The following is a 23,750-nucleotide window of genomic DNA, read 5'->3' on the forward strand; positions in this document are numbered from 1 at the left end:
TAATCATCTGACTTTAAATTAGATGGGGGGGGGCTTATCCTGGACTACTCAGGTGGGCCAGTATAATCACAGCGTCCTTAAAGGTGAACAGAGGAGGCAGAAAGGAGTCAGAGAAAGAGATATGGCAAGGGAAACAGGGTCAGAGAGATGCTGCCATGCTGCCTGTGAAGATGGAAGAAGTGGGACACGAGCTAAGGGATGTGATCAACTTCTGGTAGCTAGAAAGGTAGGAAAATAGATTCTTCCCAAGACCCTCCAGAAAGGAATGCAGCCGAGCCACATCTTGATTTTAGCTCAGTTAAACCCCCGCGGGTCCTCAGAAGCACAGAACTGTAAGGCGATACATTTGTGTTGTTTTAAGCCACTAAGTTGGTGATAATTCGTTACAGCAGCAGTAGAAAACTAGTACAGCTGGTTACTGGATTTGTGGTTCTTTGTGATCAAAGATAATTCTAACCAAGTCTGTATAAAATCAGCATTTTTAAAATATGATTCCCATATAATTCCTCTTTCTCAAGGTCGGCAGCAGTGACAGCTGACTTTTAAATGGTTTATGTTCTTAACTGTCTTAAATTATGCCATATCCTATTATATCTCTCCTGATGAATTAGAATTTTGTTGTTTTTTGGACTTCATTTTTATTAGATGAGTTTTAAGTTCACAGTGAAGTTCAGAGGAAGGTACAGAGATTTATTTACTACACACACCCTTGTCCCCACACTTGGTTATTTTTTAAAGCCCTAACACATAAGTTTATTTTCGCTTTAATACCACTTTCATTCAGATTCCAGTTTTCCTAAAGAGTGTTGCTTTAAATGAAGGTTTCTATTACAAATTTCTGGAAATCCACTTCCTGTTGTATAAAACACGGTTTCTTTTGTCAGAAACTATGCTTCTTTGAGGCCTTAAATATTTTTTCCTCTCTGTCCTAAGGGTAATTGCCAGGTCAACTCTTTTTTTTTTTTTCTTTTTTGGAGCCAATATACATAGTTTGTTTTAAATATGAATCCAAGTTAGTTAACATATAGTGTAATAATGATTTCAGGAAAAGAATTTAGTGCTTCATCACTTACACAGAACACCCAGTGCGCATCCCAACAAGTGTCCTCCTTAGTGCCTCGCACCCATTTAGCCCATCCTGATCAACTCTTAATACACTTCCCCAAAGCTGCAGGAGGGAGGAGCCGGCACCTCCCGCAGGTGAAGGGGGTTAGAGACCTAAATGGAAGGCTCCTTCACGGTATTCAGATTATTTCTCCCTCCAATCATGACAACTGTGATAACCTAACGTATGAGTGAAATGTTTTGTTACAGGTTGAACCACTGACACTGTACCCACCTGCCGCTTAAATAATTCCTCAGAATGGGAAAGGTACGGATTAAGTAGAGACATAATACACACAGCGTAGAAAAAAAACTACTCTCCGGTATTTTGAGAATACTAGGTAAGAGTTACCAAATAAAGAGCAAAGTAGTTAATACCCATTTCATTTACACAGCACAACGTCAGTACTCAATTTCAGTGTTTTAAAACAATACCCAACTTTTATCCCCAAAGTTAGAGATCTATAACAATTTATGTGGTTTTCCCAAAAAGTCCAGGACCGCCGCAGAGGCAGAGAAATCATTGACAGCTGCGTGTCTGGCGGCCACCGCGGCCACAGCGGCGGCGGCATGCCCCCTTGGCTGCGTGCGCGCGCGACGGGGCGGGGCGGAGTCGGAGCCGGGCGCGCGCGCGCGCGGGGACGGGGCGGGGAGAGCCCAGAGGGCCGGCGGGCGCGCGCCCGGGGCTGTCTGGTCGGCAGGGGGCGCTGCGCACCCACGCCCCGCGCTGCCTGCCCCCGGGTGCTGTCCGCGGCGGTTCGATTGGAGCAGCCGCCGAAGAGCGCTTGGCGCCATTTTGAAGCGGAGAGGAGGAGGAACGGCCGGGCTGGCTGCGGAAGGGGAGGGGGGGGGGAGGAGGCGATTGGATGCGGCGGCGGCGGCGGATCCCGGAGAGCAGCGGAGTGAGAGGAGTAGCGAGTCGGGCACCCGGAGGTAGGAAACAATTCAGTTAACGGAAAGAAAATGTCTCTCTTCTCTGGTCTCCGTGCTCCATTTTTCAGCGCCCGCCACCGCGGCAGTGTCTGTGGCGGGGCTTAAGCGCCGCCCGCCTGCCAGCCGAGAGTCGCCTCCCGGCATCGGGGGCTGCAGCCGCCAGCTCCCTGGCGGCGGCCGGGGCCGGGAGGAGTGGGGCGCGGGCCGGGGGCGTGGGTCGGGCTGCGCGGTGGGGGTGGGGAGGGCCCCGCCGCCGGCGCGCTCCCTCCACGCCGCGGGCTCAGTCGCAGCCTCTGGAAATTAAACTTGCCGCCCTGGCCCCAGCCGGGGCGCCCGCGGCGGCGGTGGCGGCGGGCGGTGACCTTGCGCGCGGCCGGGGGTCCGCGCCCCGCAGCCGGGTCGCCCGCGCCCCGCCGCCTCCGCCTCCGCCCCTCCCCCCGCGTCCCGGCCGGCCGGCGGCTGTTTCCCGGGCGGCAGGCGGGCGGCGCGGTGCTCCTGTTGAATCCTCCCGCTGGCGGGTTTTCCCCCTTCCGGGCGAGGGGTGGGGAGCGCGGGTCCGGGCTGAACCCCGGGCGGCGTGCGGGCCTCGGGCGCCTTCGCCCCTTCGCCGGGTCCCCGCGCGCCTCGCCCGCGCCGCCCAGCCCTTTGCTCCGGGCGAGGAAACGGGCTGCTAGAGTGACATTTTTGCACTGTTACTTGCCAATCGCCGGACATAAAGCGCGCTAACCGCGCTCTCGGAGCTGGTGCTGGGGGAACCTGAGGACCTGGTGGAGCGAGAGCGCAAGTACTGGCTGGAGAGACTCCTCCTGGGCGACCACTGGGTTCTGGCTTTCCTTTAGGAAGCCTTGGAGTTGGAGTGACAATGAAAATGGTGTGCAGTTGGAAATAGTTAACATTTTTGCGCTGTTATCTTAGTGACACTTGAAAAGTTTTGGTCAGAAGAAAAATCTTGTATGTTGCCGCTGTTGTTTTTTGGTACGTACGTTCAAGCTGCGCCAAGCAGAAGTACATTTATTTTGAGGGAGTGGATCTGAACCCTGAAATGCGGTGCCTCGCCTTCAGACTTGCCTTGTTACTGCCTTCCTTCCCGGGGAACGCGTAAACTCCGGGAAGGGTTTGAAAGAGCAGGTTGCTACCCTTTCAACACACGTTTTAAGAATCCTAACTAACCCAGTAAAAGAGATCCCTTTATTTTGCTTTGAAGGATGTGCTCTGAACGCTGTTTTCACACTTTTATTATGAAGTGATGGATGGGCAGTGCTGTCCTGAACGACCCTACCCTTACTAGTTTAGGAAACTTGGGATACAGCCTTTAGTTTCGAAGGCTGGCCATAGGTCTTTAGTGAGTTGGGAGTCTTCTACTGTCTTCCTAATAAACTTTAAAAATTCAAGCGTGATTGTAAGAGCGAGCTGTAAATAAAGTACAATTATTTCAAACTTGCATGGCAATACGATCATTGTTCTCAACTGACCCCTGTAAAGTTCCAAGCTAGAGCATTTTTGGTATTAACTTACGTAATAAGTAAAATAGTTAAAAACACAAAAATGGTATTAAGCAAAATAAGGGCTGGAAAGGACACTTCATATATGCAGCACATTTGTCAGAGATGTTAAGCATTTTTAGGGACAGTAAGATGAGCATTCCCATGGTTGTATGCAGGTCAGTTTGTGGAACAGTTAATCTTGTATCACCTGGTGATAGCAGAAAACCTAATTAAAATTTATACCGGTGAGTATGTAGGTGAAAGTTTCAACATGGGACTTATGTTAGATGTATTCTCAAAAACTTAACTATAAAAAACACATCTTAGGTCCGAACGTTATTCCTTTGAAATAAACTTGCAAATACATAGAGAAAAGGTGCACTTTTGACACCTTTGATTACTGAAGTAGCTAATTTTTTTTGCCTTTTTTTCTTTTTTTTTCTTTTTCTTTTTTTTTTTTTTTGATGTTTAAAAAATTACCATTTTTGCAGCTGGGTTTTACCTTAGGGGTTAAATATTTTAAATGACAAGGTAGTATTTGGATTGGTGTTTCGTTTTAAAGAACTTTTGTGCTCTTTATTATTTTCTCCTTTTTTTGAGATTGATTCTCCTTGTATGAGCTTTGTTTTCACAGCAGCTTTTGTATTCTTCCTGTTGCTTTTATTCCTGTCTAATTATGTCTGTCTTTTCCCTCACTTTTTCCAGGAATTGCGGGAGATAATGTGATGACAGTGATTCTTGTCATGAGATGTCATGAAATGTTGCTAAGGTTATTTGACAGGTAGTCTGAGCTGGCTGTTGATAGAAGTTGCTTTATTAAGTTTACTTAAAAATTGTTCTGCAGCTTTAACAGTCACAAAGAGTAACATTTTGAGGACTTGACTTTATCGATAACTTGGTAAACCTAACAATAAAGTGATACCCTGTATTAGAACTTGCCCTGATGAGGAATGATACTTTATGAGGAAGGGAATATTTTGGGAAGTTGTGTTTTGTTTTTGTTTTTGTTTTTGCTTTTCCCTCTTGAAGAATTAGGATTGTCCTTTGACTTCCTCATTGCAACTTTTTTGATCATAGGTGCCTAGAACTAACAATTTAACTGTGATTTGGCTTGGATGGCAAGTACTGTATATAAGTTAGCAAAGAATAAATTTGTTTCCTTTGTTAGTGTTAGAGAGCTATAAAGAAACTTAAAGATGATCATCACCTTAGTTATGATATGCATGAGAAATTAGGTTCAGATTGTAATTTATCCAAAGTCATAGTCATATTCATATGGTGGAATTGGGGTAACTCTTAGTTTCTCATGGAAGCTTAGAAGCTTCTATATGGTCTGTATTGTTTTGTTCAGGATTTAAGTAATATTTAAAATTCCTGCCAGATAGCATATTATTCTTCATTCCCTTCTCCATTCATTCAATCAAGAAGTAATATTTCAAGGTTAACATCTGTTTCAGAGTCTGGTTTTAATAATTTTTATCTAGCATTCAGTCCACTTAAGTTGTCTCAGAAGATAACCTTTTGCATGTCTCTTTTCTGGAGTTAGTTGATCTTTCGTTGTGCAACGTTACTTGACATGGCATTCATTTATTCTTCTTGAAACTTGTAAGCCAGGGTGATTTTGAGGTTAGTATTGAACTTTATTTTGTTATAAGATGGATGTGTATGACTGTATTTTTTTCACTTTTAAACTCCGTTTGCTACACCAGTCATTTGTCACTTCCAGTTAAAATAGATATTTGGATAAAATTGTGTTTGGTTTGAGTATTCCTGTTTGGAAATGTTAAAAATTCCAGAAATACTTAGTTTAAAAGTAAGCCCAGTATTTTCTCTGAAAATGTATTTACTTTTGAAGCATATTTAAGAAGCTGGCAAATGGTTCTCAGTTTTGACTCCTCAGCGTGTAGAGGTCTGCTCTTCCTCACATTATAATGTTATGAAGCTGATTATAACCATTTTCCCCTATAAATGAAAACGGTTTTTAGCCATTTCTCACTAGTGCAAAAATAGGGTAGGTTTGTTGCTTTGAGACTGTAATTGTTTTAGGTGGGAGGGATGATCATGCACAGGGAGAAAATTATGAAGATTAAACTCAGATGAGCAAAATTTAGTTGCTTAAAGCCATTAATCTGAGATATTTAAACATATCCGTAATAGTTATTGTGTTCTAACGACTAGGCATTAATGATAGGCAGTAATTAGAAGTGCTTAGTTTAGTTGCAAAACTTCTAAGTGGCTAAGGGGACTGGAGGAAGACTGGTTAAAGCAGGAAGCATCTTTAAAGGGCCATGACCTGGAAGTACTCCTCTAACCTGCCTCTCCCTTTGACAGAGAATGCTTTAACCTGATTCAGTTAAAATGAACAAATGTTAAGCTCCCATATGCAGAGTGCCAGAGATGATGCAATAACAAGGACTGAGATCTTGCCTTGTAGAAGTTTAGGGTACTGGTTGGCCACCTGCACCAAGGTGGTGGGAACTGAGAACCAGACAGTAAGATCCCTGCTGTTAAGGCTTCTTTGAGTAACAGTTGAGGTTGCTCTTCTTTATGTGGGAGAATGAAATTAGCCAACACTAAATATAAAACTGATAGGAAGAGGGAATGTAATAACCATAAGCATTGCCTCTTTCTAGGAGAGGATGGTTGGGCGGGGGGCAATAGGAAATGAGAGTTTGTGGTGCTTTGGGCAGTGTAGGGATTCTTTTTCTTTTTCATCTCAGAAGTGGTTTTAGAGTGAAGAGATCTTAAAGAAAAGCCCCAGATGTATACCCAAAATCTATTTCCACAATATATCCTCTACTAGCTGAAATTCAGTCAGGCAATTTTAGTCAACCTTCTGATATGGAGATGGGGGAGGGGCTGTGTGTGGATAGTTGATGGTGAGAGTCGTGGTTAAGGTTGTGGGGCTTAGAGGACTTTAAGTAATTTTATACTTTAGGTTAAAAGTTATACATGTATATGATAAACATTCTGATGGCACAAAAAAGTAAAAATAAAAGCTACTTGTCCTCCCTCCCCCCCCAACAGGCAATCCACTGTTAATCGTTTCTAGAGAGTTTATTTTTCAAAAAACTTATACAAATAGTATTATATTGTACCGTCCATTTTTTTCAACTGCAATTTACTTTTTTGCCTAGCTAATGTCACAGAGCAGTTTTCATATTGGCACATATAGATCAACATAATTAAAAATGATTATTTTATGAGGATGTATCATGATGTTTTCTTTGGAGTGTTTAGATTGTAACAATTTACACTGACCAGTGGTTTATGAGTATGCCTGTTACATGTTCACCAGCATTGGACTTTATTAAACCTTATGCTTCTTGCCAATTTGATATGAAATTTTTATCTTGTTTTGATTTGCATTTCTTTGATTATGAGTGAGGGTAATCACTTTCTTTTTTCTTTTTTTGGGGGGGGGTATATGTTTATTGGGCAGAAGTTACTTGTAGCACATACTTTAGATGGAGCTTGTTTTACTTGACTCTTTCTCCCCCTCCCTCGTCTAAAATGAACTGAGAGAGGTGCAATTTTTAGAGAGTCATAATATTTTTAGAGCCTGTGGCACCTTGAGGGGGGCATTGCTCTGAATGGAGAGACTACTACAGTGCTAGACTTTGAACGACCAAGGGCCAACATTGAGCATATTGAGAGCCCTTAACTTGGTGTTAACAAGGTATATAAAGGCAGGAAGGGAGATTTGAGAGGGCAAATAAATTTTGTATAGGGCCAGCTCTGTCTTCTGTCTGCTTCTCCTGTCTCACTACTGCCTTCCACCTTCAATTGTCATTTGGTTTTTACCTGTGCTGTCATTTCGTTTGCTCCTGTTCCCTGGCAGGGGTAGCAACCTTGACCTTGTTATTTCAAGAGTTCCTCCAGAGATGAGGGACACTTAGTTTTAATTATAAGAGAAACTGATTTTGCTTCAAACCAGTCAAAGGGAGCAGTTCTCATTTCTTACATCCTTTAGATCTATTTTCTGATGTTTAGTAGTACCTTTCTGTAGTTGATATTCTCCTAGGGTGTCAGAGGCCTTACGTGCTGAACTGTACAGAAATCAGGGGATGTTGGCAGGACTACATGGACTTTGTTCCTGTTTAATCCCTACATACCACCCTCACCCCCAGCTTCACAGTTTTTTTTTTTTTTTTTTTAATGAATTTTTTTTCCTTGTAGCCTTGGGAAGTGATAGGTTTAAAGGGCTTTTGTCTGTCACCCCCTCTGTTCCCAGTCACAAGTGATAACCATGTGTAAGTGATGTTAATTAATGTGACTGTGGTGATCTTTTCACAGTGCATGTGCATAGTATCAAAACATCAGGTTGCATATCTTAAATATGTACAATTTTTGTACATCAGAGATACAAAGCTGTTAAAGTTTTTGTCTAAAGTTACCGTACATGCTAGTTAACATCAGATAGCTAGTCCTTTTTCATCATTACCTCTAGCCTTGGCCAATGGTTCTCAAATGGGGGTGTTTGGGACACCCCTTCCCTCCCCAGTGCCTCATACCAGGACATTTGGCAAGGTCTGGAGACATTTTGGCTATCATAACTGGGGGAATGGGGGAGGGTGGTGCCGCTGGCATCTAGTGGGTGGAGGTCAGGGATGTTAAACACCCTACATTGTGTAGGGCAACGCTCCACAACAAAAAATTATCTGGCCCAATGTATCAATAGTTCCAAGGATGAGAAACCCTGGTCTAGGTAGAATTAATCCGGGAAGCCCGTAGTTAACCCCAGCTCAACTGAACTAGGCCTGCCCACCAACTCTTGGTAGTAGCAATCCAGCTATTTCAAGGCTTTCATTTAGTTTTATGCTCAAAATGGCAAGCTTTGGAATACAAGTCTTGAGCACTTTTTTTTTTCTTTGTCTCTTTGGTAAATTTCTTTTTGGCTATTGACTTTCCTTCTCTTCTCCCTTTATGATATAATATAATTGGGGTCAAAGCTTTGTAGTTCTAGTTGGGAGTTTGGAAGGTCAGTAGCATTTAAGACTTGAACAGCAGTGGAGCATATGTAGGCATTTGATGTAATGCTTGATGAGCAAAGCCCTTTCTAAGGAAGGCAAAAGAGCTTGGTGGTTAAGCCTGTAGACTTGACTTAGGTTTTTATTCTGTCTGCATTACTAGCTAGCTTTGTCACCATGGGCAAATTACTAATTTTGCTAAGCCTCAGTTTCTGAATCTGTAAAGTGGGTGATAATAGATATCTCACATTTAAAAACAGCTTAATTCAGCTATAATTCACATACAGTATAATTCACTGAATGAACGTGTACAATTGTTTTCTAGTACATTCACAAGTTTATGCAACCATCACTGCAATCTGATTGTAGAACGTTTTTATCTCCCATGAGAGAAACCCCAAACGTGTTAGTTGTCACCTCCTATTACCACTAATCTCATTCGTTGTTGTTGTTTTGTGTTTTTTTGTTTTTGTTTTTTTTTTTTTTGGGTGGGGGGCAGATAAGCCAGACCAAATGCTTACCCTGGTGACAAGATGGTAAGTACTCAACAAAAAAACCATTAGAAGTTGGTGCAGGGATACTGTATTTGTGCAAAGTCCATTCATATCACTTTAGAGAAGGCCAAGATGGAAAATTGTTTGTTTAATGGTATATGTTATATACTATACAAGAAATTCATGCTCCAAAATATAAAGATAAAAGATATTTTTTCAATTATGAGATGTATATTCAAGTAGGAAGAAAGAAACTGGTTGTATAAAATACCAGTTATAATTAGAAAATAATTGAAAACAAGGCAGAATAAAGTGTTTTCAGGAAGGTGTAAACAAAATATCTGAAATTGGGAATTTGATAGAAGGAAATTGATTAATCATGTCAAGCTGAGAGTACAGGAATCATGAAAAACCTCTTGAAGTGAGGGACTTTTTGGCCAAGTCTTAGATGATAAAATATGAGACTTTGACTCCTAAGAAGAGCCCTTGAAGAATGCTATACTTCTTGAGGTATTGGTGGTACCATCATCATCATCATTTCTTGCTGCCTCATGCTCCTGCCAAATGTTGCCTCTGGTAGCTTCATCCATGGTCTTTTTTGATGTTTCTAATCTGTTGTATTTGGGAATTTATCTAAATGCATTAAGTAAAGTTTTAGTGAGAGGTTGATGTCTGTGACAAAAGGATATGAATATGTGGCCTTATGTTGTCTCTTTGAATTGCATTTTTCGTTTATTTTCTGATTTAATTGGGTTTATTGAGTAAATAGTTCCTAGACAAATTAGGCTGATAAAAATGTTTTCTTCTTCCAGGGCTTCTACTATGAACTATATCCCTGACCTCTCTCCTAAATATCCTGTCTTCTTTTTCTTGTATACTGTATTGGACACAATACCTCCAGTACAACATATTCAAAACTGTATTGCTTTCCTCTACCTCTACCCTTTAACATCCTGTCTGGGTTAATAACACAGATACCTTTTTTTAAGTTGTAAGGGATGACTAGATTTGTTATCAAGTCAGAAACCTGGAGTCTTCTTGATCTTTCTCCTTTACTTCTCATATCCAATGAATTACCAAATCTTGTTGATTCTGATACAGTGTTTTCAAAGGTATTTATTTATTTATTTATTTATTTATTTATTTATTATTTAACGTTTATTTTTTTTTGAGACAGAGAGAGACAGAGCATGAACAGGGGAGGAGCAGAGCAGAGAGAGAGGGAGACACAGAATCTGAAACAGGCTCCAGGCTCTGAGCTGTCAGCACAGAGCCCGACGCAAAGGTTTTTTAAAAAATAGGGGCACCTGGGTGGCGCAGTCGGTTAAGCGTCCGACTTCAGCCAGGTCACGATCTCGTGGTCCGTGAGTTCGAGCCCCGCGTCGGGCTCTGGGCTGATGGCTCAGAGCCTGGAGCCTGTTTCCGATTCTGTGTCTCCCTCTCTCTCTGCCCCTCCCCCGTTCATGCTCTGTCTCTCTCTGTCCCAAAAATAAATAAACGTTGAAAAAAAATTTTTTTAAAAATAAAAAAAAAAAAATACTGTATGCATATTAGTACTTCAAAAGTGAAACAGCAAAAAGAGGAAAAAAGATACACAATCAAAAGTTTCTCATTCATAGCCTTTCCCGTCTGTCTAGTTCCCAAATTTCTACAGTAGTTTACTCATGTTATTGATTTCTTATATATCCTTCTGGGGATTTAAAAAATACAGCCGTTAATAAGTACATTTATCCCATCTTTCTCTTTTCCCCTCCTCCTGCCCCCAGATGTTTTACATTAGTGTTGGAAACTAACTGCTTTGCCTTTTACTTTCTCTCTCTCTCTCTCTTTTTAAGTTTGTTTATTTTGAGAGAGAGTGAGAGAAAGTGAGAGGCGGAGGAGCAGAGAGAGAGGGAGAGAGAGAGAATCCTAAGCAGGCTCTGGCACTATAAGCTCGAAGCCTGATATGGGGCTCAAACTCCCGAACCTTGAGATCATGACCTGAGCTGAAGTCAGACTCTTAACAGGGCCACCCAGGTGCCCCACCTTTTACTTTTTTTTTTTCCCCACTGAACAATATACCTTGGAGATCTTAACGCAGTAGTGTATAAAGTGCTAGTTGCTTATGCACGCTCTCTACTTCTCTCCACTTTTCAAAAGCTGCTGTTCCTTTTTACTTATGAACCACAATTTAACTGGTAGTATAAAACGCCAGTTATCATAAAATAATTTAAAAGAAGGCGGAATAAAGTATTTTCTTTTAAAGCCCATTGGTGGACAGCTGTATTGTTTCCAGTGTTTACTATTATAAAAATTATAAGAATCTTGCATCAAGCAACACTGTTGCATATATCATTCTGTACATATGCCCATGTGTCTGTAGGATAAATTCCTAGAAGTGGAATTGCTGGGTCAAAGAATATAACAGGTATAATTTTGATATTGTTAAACTGTGTTTCATAGACGTTGTAACAATAACGTGTATATGAGAATACTTGTTTCCCTATACCCTTGCCAACACAGTGTGTAATCAAGCTTTTTGGATTTTTGCCAATACGATAGGCGAAAAATGGTATCTCAGTGTAGTTTTAATTAATATTTCTCTTACAAGTGAAGCCAAGCATCTTTTCATATGGTTAAGAGCCCTCTATATTATTTTTTTTTTTCCTGTGAACTCTCTGATTTTAATCTTACCCATTATTTTCTGTCCATTTGGGGATTCTTAAATTTCTCTTCAGTCCCTGTGCCATTGGTTGGTTTAGTAAGTGTAAACATGACTTGTTTGTTTGCATGCATTTGTCTTCTGACAGGTATCTGCTTACACCATCACTCCCTTCTAGGCTATCTCTTAGACTATTAACAGAGTGATATTTCTAATCATGAATTTGAGTGTGTCATTTCCTTGCTTTAAACTCTTCAGTGGCTCTTCACGCCCTTTGTAATCCAAGTATCTTAGTATTGGCATGGTACCTACCTGCCTTGCCAGCATTTCATGTCACTTTGTGTTAGGCTCGCTCAGCTCCCAAAACACTGCTCATAGCTCCCTACTCTGTTGGACCTTTTGTCTCTCTGTCTTTACATGTGGAATTTCTCTTCGTGCAGTGGTCATTCCTCCTTGTTCACATGTCCAAACACCTGCTTTTCATCCTCTACCTAATGGAAAGGTTTTTCTGATACATGACTCTTCTTTTGGGCAACATGTTGTGCTCTTTTCCCCTTCTCACAAGACCCTGTGTATACCTTTATAATGGAAACCGTCATGTCATGTGTTGTTCTTATTTGTGTGTTTTTTGCCCTTATACAGTTAACCTTTGAGGCCATGAACTTATAGTTATTTTGGAACCTAGCAGAGTATTTGGCACTGGTAGATGATTAATATTTACTGAATACACACAAATGTATGTATATATACGCTAAATATAAGTCTGGACAACCCAAGACTAGGTGGAAAAAGGGAAAATTAATACAGTGAGCTCATGAATTGTTTTTAAATTTATTTTTGATTTACTTATATATGTATTATATATCCTATATATTTATGTTCTGTATTTGCATATATTTATATTAAGGTGTAAACTAAATACAGTGAAATGTACAGATCTCACTTTGATGAGGTCAATACCCAGTGCCCAAAAGATGATATTGAGCATTTTTGTCATCCCAAAAGGTTCCCTCTTTGCCTTTTTTATCCAGTTCCCTCTTCCCCAAGCACTCTGATATCTAACAAGGTAGATTAGTTTTGTTCTGTGTTCATGCAGTGTGCTTTTTTGCATTTAGCTTCTTTTGCTTAGCATTTCCAGATTTATCCATGAAGTGGAATATATCAGTTTTTGTTTTTATTGCTTAATTAAATTAAATTGGATGAATATACCACAGTTTATCTTTTCTTCTGTTGATGAACATTTGAGTTGCTTCCAGTTTTTTACCATTAAGAATAAGACCTATGCGTGTCTTCTTGCAAACAGTTGTTTTCATTTTTCTTGAGTAAATACCTAGGAATGGAATTGTGAGTTTATAGGCAGATGTGTGTTTAACTATGTCAGAAATTCCCACATTTTCAAAGTGATTTTCTACTTTATATTCCCACCATGAATATATGAGAATTCTAGTTGCCCTACATTCTGGCCAACATTTGGATAATCAGTCTTAATTTTAGCCATTTATAAGGTATTAAATGGTTTCTCATTGTGGTTTTATTTTGGATTTCCTTGGTGGCTAATGATGTTGAGTAGCTTTTCATACAGCTATTGATAATTAGTGTATTTTCTTTTGTGAATTTGTCTTCCAAGTTTTCTGCGTGTTTGAAAAATCGGTTCTTTTTATTGGTGTGTAATATAGTCTGGATACAAGTTGTCAGATCAATGTGTTAAGAGTATTTTCTCCTAATTTGTAGTTTGTCTTGTTTTTTCTTTAATAGTGTATTTTGACAAAGTCTAAATAATCAAGTTTTTTCTTGAATAGATATGCCTTTTGGGGTGCCTGGGTAGCTCAGTCTGTTGGGCGTCCGACTTTGGCTCAGGTCATGATCTCGGGTTCATGGGATTGAGCCCCATGTTGGGATCCGTGCTGACAGCTCAGAGCCTGGAGCCTGCTTCAGATTCTGTGTCTCCCTCTCTCTCTGCCCCTCTCCCACTCATGTTCTGTCTCTGTTTTTCTCAAAAATAAACAAACGTTAAAAAAATGAAAAAAAAATAGATTACGTTTTTTGAGTCGTAAGAAGCTTTGCCTATCCAAAAGTCATGAAAATAATTTCTTGTGCTTTCTTTTAGAAGTTTCATAGTCGTAACCTTTACCTATAAGGCCATGATCCATCTTGAATTATTTTGCACGGTGTGAAGTAGGAGGTTAAAGTTCATTTTTAAAAATACATTTATCCAATTCCAACACCATTGTTTGGAAAAAAAAAACAAAAACGAAACACCTTTTCTTTGCTGCAGTGATTAGCCTTTGTGTCTTTATTCAGAATCCTTTGAACTTATATGTGTAGATCTATTTCTGGACTCCATTCTGTTTCATTGATCTATTTGTTTCTCCTATGCCAGTGTCACAGTGTCTCTATTACCATAACTTTTGGAATCAAATAGTGTGAATCCTCCAACATTGTTTGGCCGGTCTGGCTCTTTTGTGTTTCAGGGTCTCAATTTCTATAAAAAGAAAGTCTTCTGGGATTTCGATTGGGATTGTGTTGCTCTGTAGATATATATAGGGAAAACTGATCTGTACCAATATTGAATGTGGTAGTTAGCCTCTCACATGGTTCCCATTGATCCCTGTCTGGTATTTGCACTGTTTCATAGGCCAACTTGCACATTGATTAGGGTTGATGTGTGTGATCAATAGGGTATGGGAAAAGTGATGGTATGTCACTTCTAAAATTAGGTTAAAAAAAGATACAGTGGCTTGTTACTGGTCTTTTCCTCATCACTCACTGTAGAAAAAACCAGATGCCATATTGTAGAGAGACCTAATGTCAAGACCGTGAAGGGTCTGAGTTTTTACCTTAACTTGCAAGCTCTCAAGTTAGCTTACTACAGTTTCATGGGTGCTGATAAAAGACATGAGGCCCCTGGGTCAGATTGGAAAGACTGTCACAATTACAGGAGGAGTAGCTAGGGTTTTGGCATTTTTGCACCAGTTCCTTGAGTTCCATTTCACACCTGGTAACATGAAGAGAGCCAGATGACACCTACATATGCAGTGGGCTATGTTTCAGGAGAGGAACTTTGGACACGGGGAACCTGGATATTTTTATTTATTTTTTTTATGTTTTAAATGTTTATTTTGAGAGACAGCATGAACAAGGAGAGGGACAGAGAGAGAGAAGGAGAGGGAACAAGGGAGAGAGAATCCCAAGCGTGGAACCTGATGTGGGACTTGATCTCATAAACCATGAGATCATGACCTGAGCCGAAATCAAGGGTCAAATTTTTAACCTACTGAGGCCACCCAGGCACCCCAAAACTGGATATTTTTAGATGTGCAGTAAGCATACCTGCTCTTTGCTTTGGAGGTGACTTTCTTTATCTTCTAAGTCTGTTCATTTTATAGATACCTTTGAAACATAGTTTAGAACAAAGGGCAGTCCATCCTCAGTTGCAAAATGTGCAGAAATGTAGGTCCCATGGATTATTGTCTCCTAACATCTACGTGACAAAGAACTGGGGCTTTCTGCCAATAGCCTTGAGTGACCTTAGAAGCAGATCCTCCTCTAGCCTTCAGTTGACTATTATTTATTTGACTACAGTCTCATCAGAGACCCTTGATCCAGACCCACCAGCTAAGCTGCTTCTGGATTCCTGACCCTTAGAAACTGAGATAATTTTGTTTCAGCTGTTAAGTTTTGGGATTGTTTCTTACACAGCGATGACTAATACAGTTGTATATCTCTCCTTTTATTTAGTTCATCTTTAACATGTGTTGTAAACGTGTGTGGAAGATCTCTACATCAACCTATTAAAGTGGATTTTTACATATTAATATGTTAACATATCAATCATATAATGTGATGTTATGTTAATGTGTTAATTTATATACATGTAATAAAAAGTAACATTTTGGGGCACCTGGGTGGCTCAGTCCATTAAGTGTCTGACTTCGGTTCAGGTCATGATCCTACTGCTTGTGAGTTGGAGCCCCGTGTTGGGCTCTGTGCTGACAGTTCAGAGCCTGGAGCCTGCTTCAGATTCTGTCTCTGTTTCTCTGCCCCCTTGCCTGCTTGCGCTCTTTCTTTCTCAAATATAAATATTAAAAAAATCTTTTAGGGGCGCCTGGGTGGCTCAGTTGGTCAAGTGTCCAACTTTGGCTCAGGTCATGATCTCACAGTTCGTGGGTTCGAGCCCTGCGTCAGGCCCTGTGCTGACAGTTCAGCGCCTGGAGCCTGCTTCAGATTCTGTGTCCGCACCCCTCCCCTGCTCGCATTCTGTCTCTCACTCTCTCAAAACTAAAGAAAACATTAAAAATTTTTTTTTAGACAGTAACATTTTAATGTTCTCTGTAGAGATCTTGCATGTATTAAAAATCTTTTTGATGCTATTACAAATGAAATTTTGTAAATGTTCTTTGTATACAAAAATGCCATAGTTACTTTAAATTGAGTTCAGATTCATTTAGTTCCAGGACTCTTTGTAGATTCTTTAGGACTTTCTTTACAAAAATAGTCAGATAATTTGTGAATAAGACCGTTTTATTCCTTTCTTTCCTCATCTTACAAGCTTTTTCTTTGTCTTGCCTTATTGCACCATCTCACATTTTCAGTCTAATGTTAAAGAGCAATGGTGAGAATGGACATCCTTGTCTCGTTCCTGATCTTAAGGGAAAACATTGTCCTTCACCATAAAATGGGATGTCAGCAGTGGGTTTTTTTGTAGATTAAAAGAAATCAGATGGAAGATACTCCCTGTTTTACTGAAACTTTTAAATTATGAATGGGTGTTAAATATTGTCACACATCCCCCCCCCCTTTTTTGTATTTAGTGAGATGATTGTATGGCTTTTATTCTTTATTCTGTTATTTATTTTGGTGAAATATACTTATTGATTTTTTTTTCTAAAGGAAAGTTTTTTTTAATGTTTATTATTGAGAGACAGAGAGAAACAGAGCATGAGCAGGGGAGGGGCAGAGAGAAGAGGAGACACAGAATCCGAAGCAGGCTCCAGGCTCTGAGCTGTCAGCACAGAGCCCGACAGGCCTTGAACTCACAATCCGCAAGATCATGACCTGAGCCACCCAGGTGCCCCTATTTATTGATTTTTGAAAGTGATACCAATCTTGCATTTCTGGGATAACCTTACATGATCATGATGTTTTGTCCACTTACCTGTTTTTGGGTTTGTTTTGTTAAGGATGTCTGTGTTCTTGATAAATACGGTTTATGATGCTTTTTTTTTAATTTTATTTTTGAGAGCAAGAGAGAGCACGTGCCAGCAGGGACGGGGCAGAGAGGGAGACCCAGAATCCTAATTAGGCTCCAGGCTCCCAGTTGTCAGCATAGAGCCTGGTGTGGGGCTCGAACTCATGAACTTTGAGATCATGACCTGAGCCAAAGTCAAGCAGTTTGTGGGTTATTTAAGTTATCAAATCTTTTGGCATATGGTTTATAATTTTCCGTTGTGATCCTTTTAATGCCTGCAGGATTTGTCATGATTGGTCTTTTATTCCTGATGTTGGTAGTTTGTATTTTACTTTCTTCTGTTCTTCGTCATTCATGCTAGGGCTTAGTAATGTTATTTCTTTTCACAGCTTTTGGTTGGCTTCTGGTTTTATCTTGATAATTCCGTCATTCTTTTTTCTTGACAGCACCTCATATTTTCCTGCTTATTTTCATGTCTAGAAAGTTGTAATTGTAGAGTGGACATTGTGGATGATATGTCATCTCTAAATTCTCTTTATCTTCCTTTGGGGAGTATGATTAAATTACTGGCTGATCATCTTGAACTTGTGGAGGCTTGGTCTTATACTTTAGTAAGATGGGTCTATAGAAAGCCTGAGGTGTTTTCTAATGCCTTGTAACTTGGTTGGATTCAAACTCCAAGCTCATGTCTCTGCAATGGGAAGCAGCTGACATTGCTGCTGAATTCTTTCAGCTTTCCAGTTGTTTTCCGCTGGGCTCCTTGGAATCTTCTTTAAGCATATACAATTCAAGGGTTTTTTTTGTTTTTTTGTTTTTGAAGAATTTGAAGAGTTTATATTAGTTTTTGAGGCTTCTCTTGCTATGGCTAACTCCTTTACTGAATTTCCTCTCTGAGTTTTCAGCCACTCTGTGGCCATGAACTTCAATAAAACTTCAGTTTTCTGCCTGAGGTATAGTGGACTTGTGTTATTGCAGTTGAGGAGTGCCCTTTGAAAAAAGCTGTATAAATTTGAACACTGTACTTCTTTTCTTTCAGTAGTCAAATTTCCCAATATCTACCTGCTCTTAGTTGCTTTGTTTTATCTTTGAGTCATTCTTAAAATTATTTTATCCAGAATTTAGGGGTACCTGAGTGGCTCAGTTGGTTAAGCGTCCAACTCTTGATTTTGGCTCAATTCATGATCTCACGGTTCCTGAATTTGAGCCCTTCGTTGGGTTCCACCCTAATAACATAGAGCTTGCTTGAGATTTTCTCTCTCTCTCTCTCTCAGTCTCTCTCTCTCTCTGTCTCTCTCTGTGTCTCTCTGTTTCTGTCTGTCTCTGTCTCTCTGTCTCTGTCTCTCCCCCTCTCTCTCTGCCTCTCCACTGCTTGTAGCTTCTCTCTCTCAAAATAAATAAACTTTAAAGAAATATTTTCTACAGAATTTATAACTGACATCTGTGGAAGGGTTAGTTTTAGGAGTAGACAAAAGCTACTCCACCATTATTAGAATTCTTCACAAACTAATTTTCATTCATTTCAAATTAGGCCTTTAGGCATAGTTGCTTTTAACACACATCTTATTTTAGGATTACACATTTTTAGAGTAAGAGAAGTTTGCTCTTGCTTCAATTACATACACTTGGTCTAAATCAGTAATTTAGTGAAGAGTTGGGAGCTAAAGAATGTTTACAAAAGCTGGTGAAAGGGATTATATTAAAGCTATATTTCTACTGCTGTTCCTTCTTCCCCTTTTTAGCACAGACTTCATAGACAGCATTGGGGACACATAGGATCAGATAATAATGGAAAAAAAGTCATTTTTCAATTGTCTTTGACCTTCTCTTAATATTTCTGCTTTGTGGAAAAAGTACTAAAGTGTAAATGTTGCAGCTGCTTCTGTCTTCAAAATTTGTGTTCATGATTGGGCTGTTGGATATCTATTTATGTTTAAATGTTTAGCTAGGTACCAGCTCAGGTCCAGCGGACCCTTTAGATTCATTCTACAAAAATTTGCCTTTAAACAGATTAAAAAAGAAAAAAGTGTGTGTAAGAGGGAACTGAATGGATTGGTTTAGAGATGGCACATACGTCTTCTAAGAGATTTATTGTTTTGTGCTTTCAACACACATCTAAGGTTAACATTAACGTAGTCATTAAAAATACTAGTACATTAAGGTGTTGTTGATTTTTAGTTTTCTTGAATTTGGACAGCATCTATTTTGTTATTTTAATGTGAATATAACTATAAGAAGGTAGGTTTTATTTTATTTTATTTTGAGAGAGAGCACAAGCTGGGGAGGGGCAGAGGGAGAGGGAGAATCAGAAGCAGGTTGTGTGCACCATCAGCACAGAGCCCAGTGTGGGGCTTGATCCCATGAACTGCAAGATCATGACCGGAACTGAAATCAAGAGTCTGCCGCCTAACTGAGCCTCTCAGGTGTCCCAAAAAGGTAGATTTTAAATTTGAACTTGCTCCTTTAGAAAGTAAATGCATTTGAAACTTAATGTTCTTCAGTTAAATTCTAAAGTATTTTTGCTGATAGAAGGAAAGTGAGGTACACGATAACCCCCAATATATGATAGTTGACTTTTTAGTTGGGTGTAATATGAGGTGGAGAAGAGAAGGGTGGACACATTCAGCCCTTTCTACAGTAGTCTAATCCTAAATAGCATTTCCATCTTTATTAATTAGAGTTTGATTAGAGAAGTAAAATTATTGTAGTGATTGATTTTTTTTTTTTTTTTAAATGAATTGTGGGATCTAGGTATATACTCCTGAGTGTGGTGCTAGGCTTAAGTCAGTAGGGATGACATGTGGGAAGGGAAGATAGACATTAAGTTGGGGGAAGTAAGGTTAAACTGAAACATACAAAGATCATTTGGAACTTATGGAAATAGCTAGAACCTGTAAGCCCAAATTTCAACCTTCATTGCTCTCTCATTGCTTCCAAACCTGCAACTTTGATGATGTGCATAATTAGTAGGTATGGCACACCACAACTTTCAGGAAGTATGGCACAGTCTCAACTTCCAGTTTCATCATTGCTGCATCCCTAGGTGGAAACTAAGATCCATTGTGGAGCTGCACACAACCTGACCTAGTATTACTTGGAAAAATGAAGAAGGAGATATAACAGGAGCTAGGGGAGCTGTGGGCCCAGTTGCTGCCTCATGCCAATGACTATGGGCCCAAAGATCCATGACAATGTGTGAGAACTGCAAAACTACCTGACTTCATGTTGAAGTTCTACATATGGCTGTTTCTTCACTTTTATTTTCTAAATTTCATGGGAATGTCTTGAGGCCAACCCTAACTCGCAACCATGCAAGGAGTGAAATTTGGAGAAATGTAGTTCCGGCCTAGCTAAGATGACAATAAAAAGCCATCATAGTCCATTCTTTGATACCATGGCACCTATAGACCCCTCTTTTAATTATATTTAACTTACAAAGACAATTGGAAAATTATGCTTTTGATGAACATAATGCAACTATCCTTTGTCCAACTGATAACATACAAATATTCTTCCTAAGATAGGAAAGAAAATTCCTTTGTCCATAGTTGGGTTCATTTTTTTTTCTGCTTAATTCACATTTTCTACTTAATGTCCTGTAACTTAAATATTGATATGAAATTAACTACTATTAGATGATTGTAGAAAGATAAAAAGTTTATATATACATGTGTGTGTGTGTGTGTGTGTGTATATATATATATATACACACACTGATTTCTTATATCAAAACGAATAGTAGAATGTTCATTTCTGCAACTAGTCATGCGGTTGTAATTGCTATCTATAATTGCCTTCTCCTGTCATTCCACATTCCCTGTGTTCTTGGCAAGTACCTCAGCTGGTTGTGGTTGCTTGCCTGGTAGGGTGACTCAAACCTTTATTCCTTAAGGGTCTGTGTCATTAGCAGTCTTGCCTGGATTGTTTCTACTGACTTTAATCACATTACATGGAAATACTAAGTGGTGTCCCAGAGGAACTCCTGCATTTCAGACATACTTTTTCTTAGCCCCTCTTGTGTAGTAGCAACGTAGCTTTCTCTTCATAGTAAGATCAGTCACCACAGTCAGTTCCGTAACCTCTTCCTTTGTTGATTCATTGGCATGGAAAGCCCAAAGTGTGGCTGAGTGGTGGTCTCAACTTCCAGTTTAATCATTGCTGCATCCCTAGGTGGAAACTAAGATCCACCGAGGGAACTATATGGGCATAGATGTATAGATAGGTGGGTAGATGATATGGTGTGTTGTATGTCAGTGAATTGGGAAGCAAAGTGCATCAGGTAAGAGTGAGAATGAGTTAATAAAAAATAAGTACATTTTGTAAAACACAGAGAATTTATCAGGATATCCTGTACACAAATATTTATTTACATTGAAAGAAGTATAAATATATCAAGGAAAGTATATGTAGTTTTTCTTTTTTGTTATCTAATACTTAATGGACAGGTGGTATTAGTAATTTGGTTCTAATTCCAGTGTACTTTTTGGATATTTTACTTGAAGGAGAAAACAAAAATTAAAATTAGTATTTCGAGCTTTTATAAATTTTCAGTAATATGAAATGGCATATGTGGTTTCTGTCTTTTGCACAAAGGAAAATGGTATAGTAGCATTGCATGTCTACTTTGAAACTGAGGAAGTTATATAATGTAAGTAGGAGGGTGAGCTTGGATCCAGACTGCCTGACTTTAAATGCTAGCTCTTCTGCTTACCATGAATTTTGATTAGTTATTGCTCTAACAACCCAAACCCCTGCCAAAACAAAACCAAAAACTGGTGGTTAAAACGAATGTATATTATTACTCATGCGTCTATGGATTAGATGGATGGTTCTGATCATCAGGGCTAGATCTGGCTTATTTCATCTGGAATTGCTCCTGTATCTGCAATCACTTGGCAGGTTGGTGGTGGGGGTGCTGCTCTAGGGTGGCTTCTCACATTTGTGGCGGTTTACTGGCTCTCTTATGGGGGGGTGGGTGACTGAGGCACATGTCTCTCATCATTCAGCAGTGAAGTCTGGGCTTGTTCATACATGGTGGTGGCAGGATTCTAAGAGAGGTAGTAGAAACATGCAAGATCTCTTGAGGATTACACATGGAACTGGCACGTCACTTCTGACTTTATTTGGCCAAGTTCATTGGCCAAGGCAAATCAGGAGGTCAGTCAAAATTCAAGATGTGGGGAAATCAACTCTTATCTTCTTATAGGAGGAGCCAGGGTCATATTGCAGGGGGTATGGATACTAGGAGGGGTGGAGAATTTGGGCCATTTTATAATCAACTCCGCCATACAGCGTGATCTTGCACAGTCTCTTCATCTCTCTAAACCTGTTTCCTAACCTGTAAAAATGGTTAGGAGAGTCACTATATTTTCTGAGATGATTTTAAAGATTAGAGAACTTCTGTAAAGTGCTTATGGTAGTATCTTGATATACCAAGTTTTTTTTGTTTGCTTGCTTGTTTGTTTTCCTTTAAAATCTTAAAATACTTGCCTTTGAGAGCCAGTACAGTGTTTAAAGATGTGGGCTCTGGAACTGACTGTGTTGGAGTCCTTGCCCCACGCCTTCCTGGCTTTTAGCCTTGGGCAAATTACTTAACTTTTTTGTGCCTCACTTTCTAGGAAAGATTACTTATTTTGCAGGGTTGGTGAGGATCAAATGAATTAATACACAATAAGTGTTTAGAACTGTGAGCACTATATAGGTACTCAGTGTGTTGTTATTCCTCCTCCTATTATTACCGTGTGCTGCCTTTAATCCAAACCTTTTAAAACCTTATTGAAAAGTTTAGATCAGGCTGAAATTAGCATCCTTTCTTGTTTAAACCCATCTAATTTTTTAATGAAGCAGTTTTAACCTTTATGGTTGGTTTGCTAATATAATTATGAATTTTAGTGATGTGAATTCATTACGTAGAAACATTTCAGTTTGGAGTAAAACTGTCCTGTAGTGTTTTGTCTTTTATTTACTTGCTTTTTAATCTTCTTTCTAAGCTTTTCCTGCATGTCACTTATTTCCATGGCTTCCATTCTGTGTTGGTTACCCCCACATTAACGTTTCAGGTTTAACTTTCAGTTCTGATTTTCATTCATTAACAAATTTTTTTTTTCTTCTCTCCAGTTAGTCATTAAATTTACTTTTTTTCCTTTCTCCCACCCTTCTCCTCCTTTATGCTTGTTACTTTTCATTTGGTCCAGGTCTCTTTTCCTTTATGCTTGTGGCTTTTAGTTTAGTCAAAGTCCTCATTTATTTCCTTAAATTATAGCCTCCTAACCAGTTTCTCAACTCCAATATTCTACTCCATCCTCCAGGAACTGTCAAGATAATTTATGTAAAAGATGTTTGATTATTTCATTTCCTTGGTTAAAATTTCTTTTTTAAACTTCCCGTGCTTGCAAGAAAAAAATAAATTTGAGCATCCAAGGTTCTTGATGAACTGCCTCTGCTTCCCTTTTCAGCAGAATTTTTAGTTCACAGTAGAATTACTTAGTCCTGGCTATATGAGATTATTGAGGACTGTCAAAATCTCTTGCACTTTGTGCTTTTAATTTCATCTGAAATCCTCTGCCTAGGTTTCTGTTGGCAGACTTTCAGATTATGCATTTTTATTTTTTTTATTTTATTATTATTTAAAAAACATTTTTTTTTTAACGTTTATTTATTTTTGAGACAGAGAGAGACAGAGCATGAATGGGGGAGGGTCAGAGAGAGGGAGACACAGAATCTGAAACAGGCTCCAGGCTCTGAGCTGTCAGCACAGAGCCCGACGTGGGGCTTGAACTCACGGACCGCGAGATCATGACCTGAGCTGAAGTCAGCCGCTTAACCGACTGAGCCACCCAGGCGCCCCCAGATTGTGCATTTTTAAAAAGATTTAGCTCAAGTGTGATTTCTCAAGGAGGGTTTCCTTATCCCTACTACCCATTCTCAGACATCTGATTC

General features: G+C 39.6%; 1 protein-coding gene across 7 annotated transcripts in view; it reads left to right on the forward strand.

Moving 5' to 3' along the window:
* Positions 1–1,893: 1,893 nt before the first annotated feature.
* The window catches only part of PDS5B (PDS5 cohesin associated factor B), a 188,177-nt gene continuing 166,320 nt past the window's right edge, over positions 1,894–23,750 (forward strand). For 6 of the 7 annotated variants that reach the window (XM_027064656.2, XM_027064657.2, XM_027064660.2 and 3 more), the window contains exon 1: positions 1,894–2,037. The gene's annotated coding sequence lies outside the window, so the exon portion shown is untranslated. Of the gene's footprint in view, positions 2,038–2,883; positions 3,013–23,750 lie in introns of those variants that run through there. The other variant, XM_053214176.1, reaches the window with a different exon arrangement.

This window comes from Acinonyx jubatus, chromosome A1, assembly GCF_027475565.1.
Source record: "Acinonyx jubatus isolate Ajub_Pintada_27869175 chromosome A1, VMU_Ajub_asm_v1.0, whole genome shotgun sequence".
Classification (NCBI taxonomy): domain Eukaryota; kingdom Metazoa; phylum Chordata; class Mammalia; order Carnivora; family Felidae; genus Acinonyx; species Acinonyx jubatus.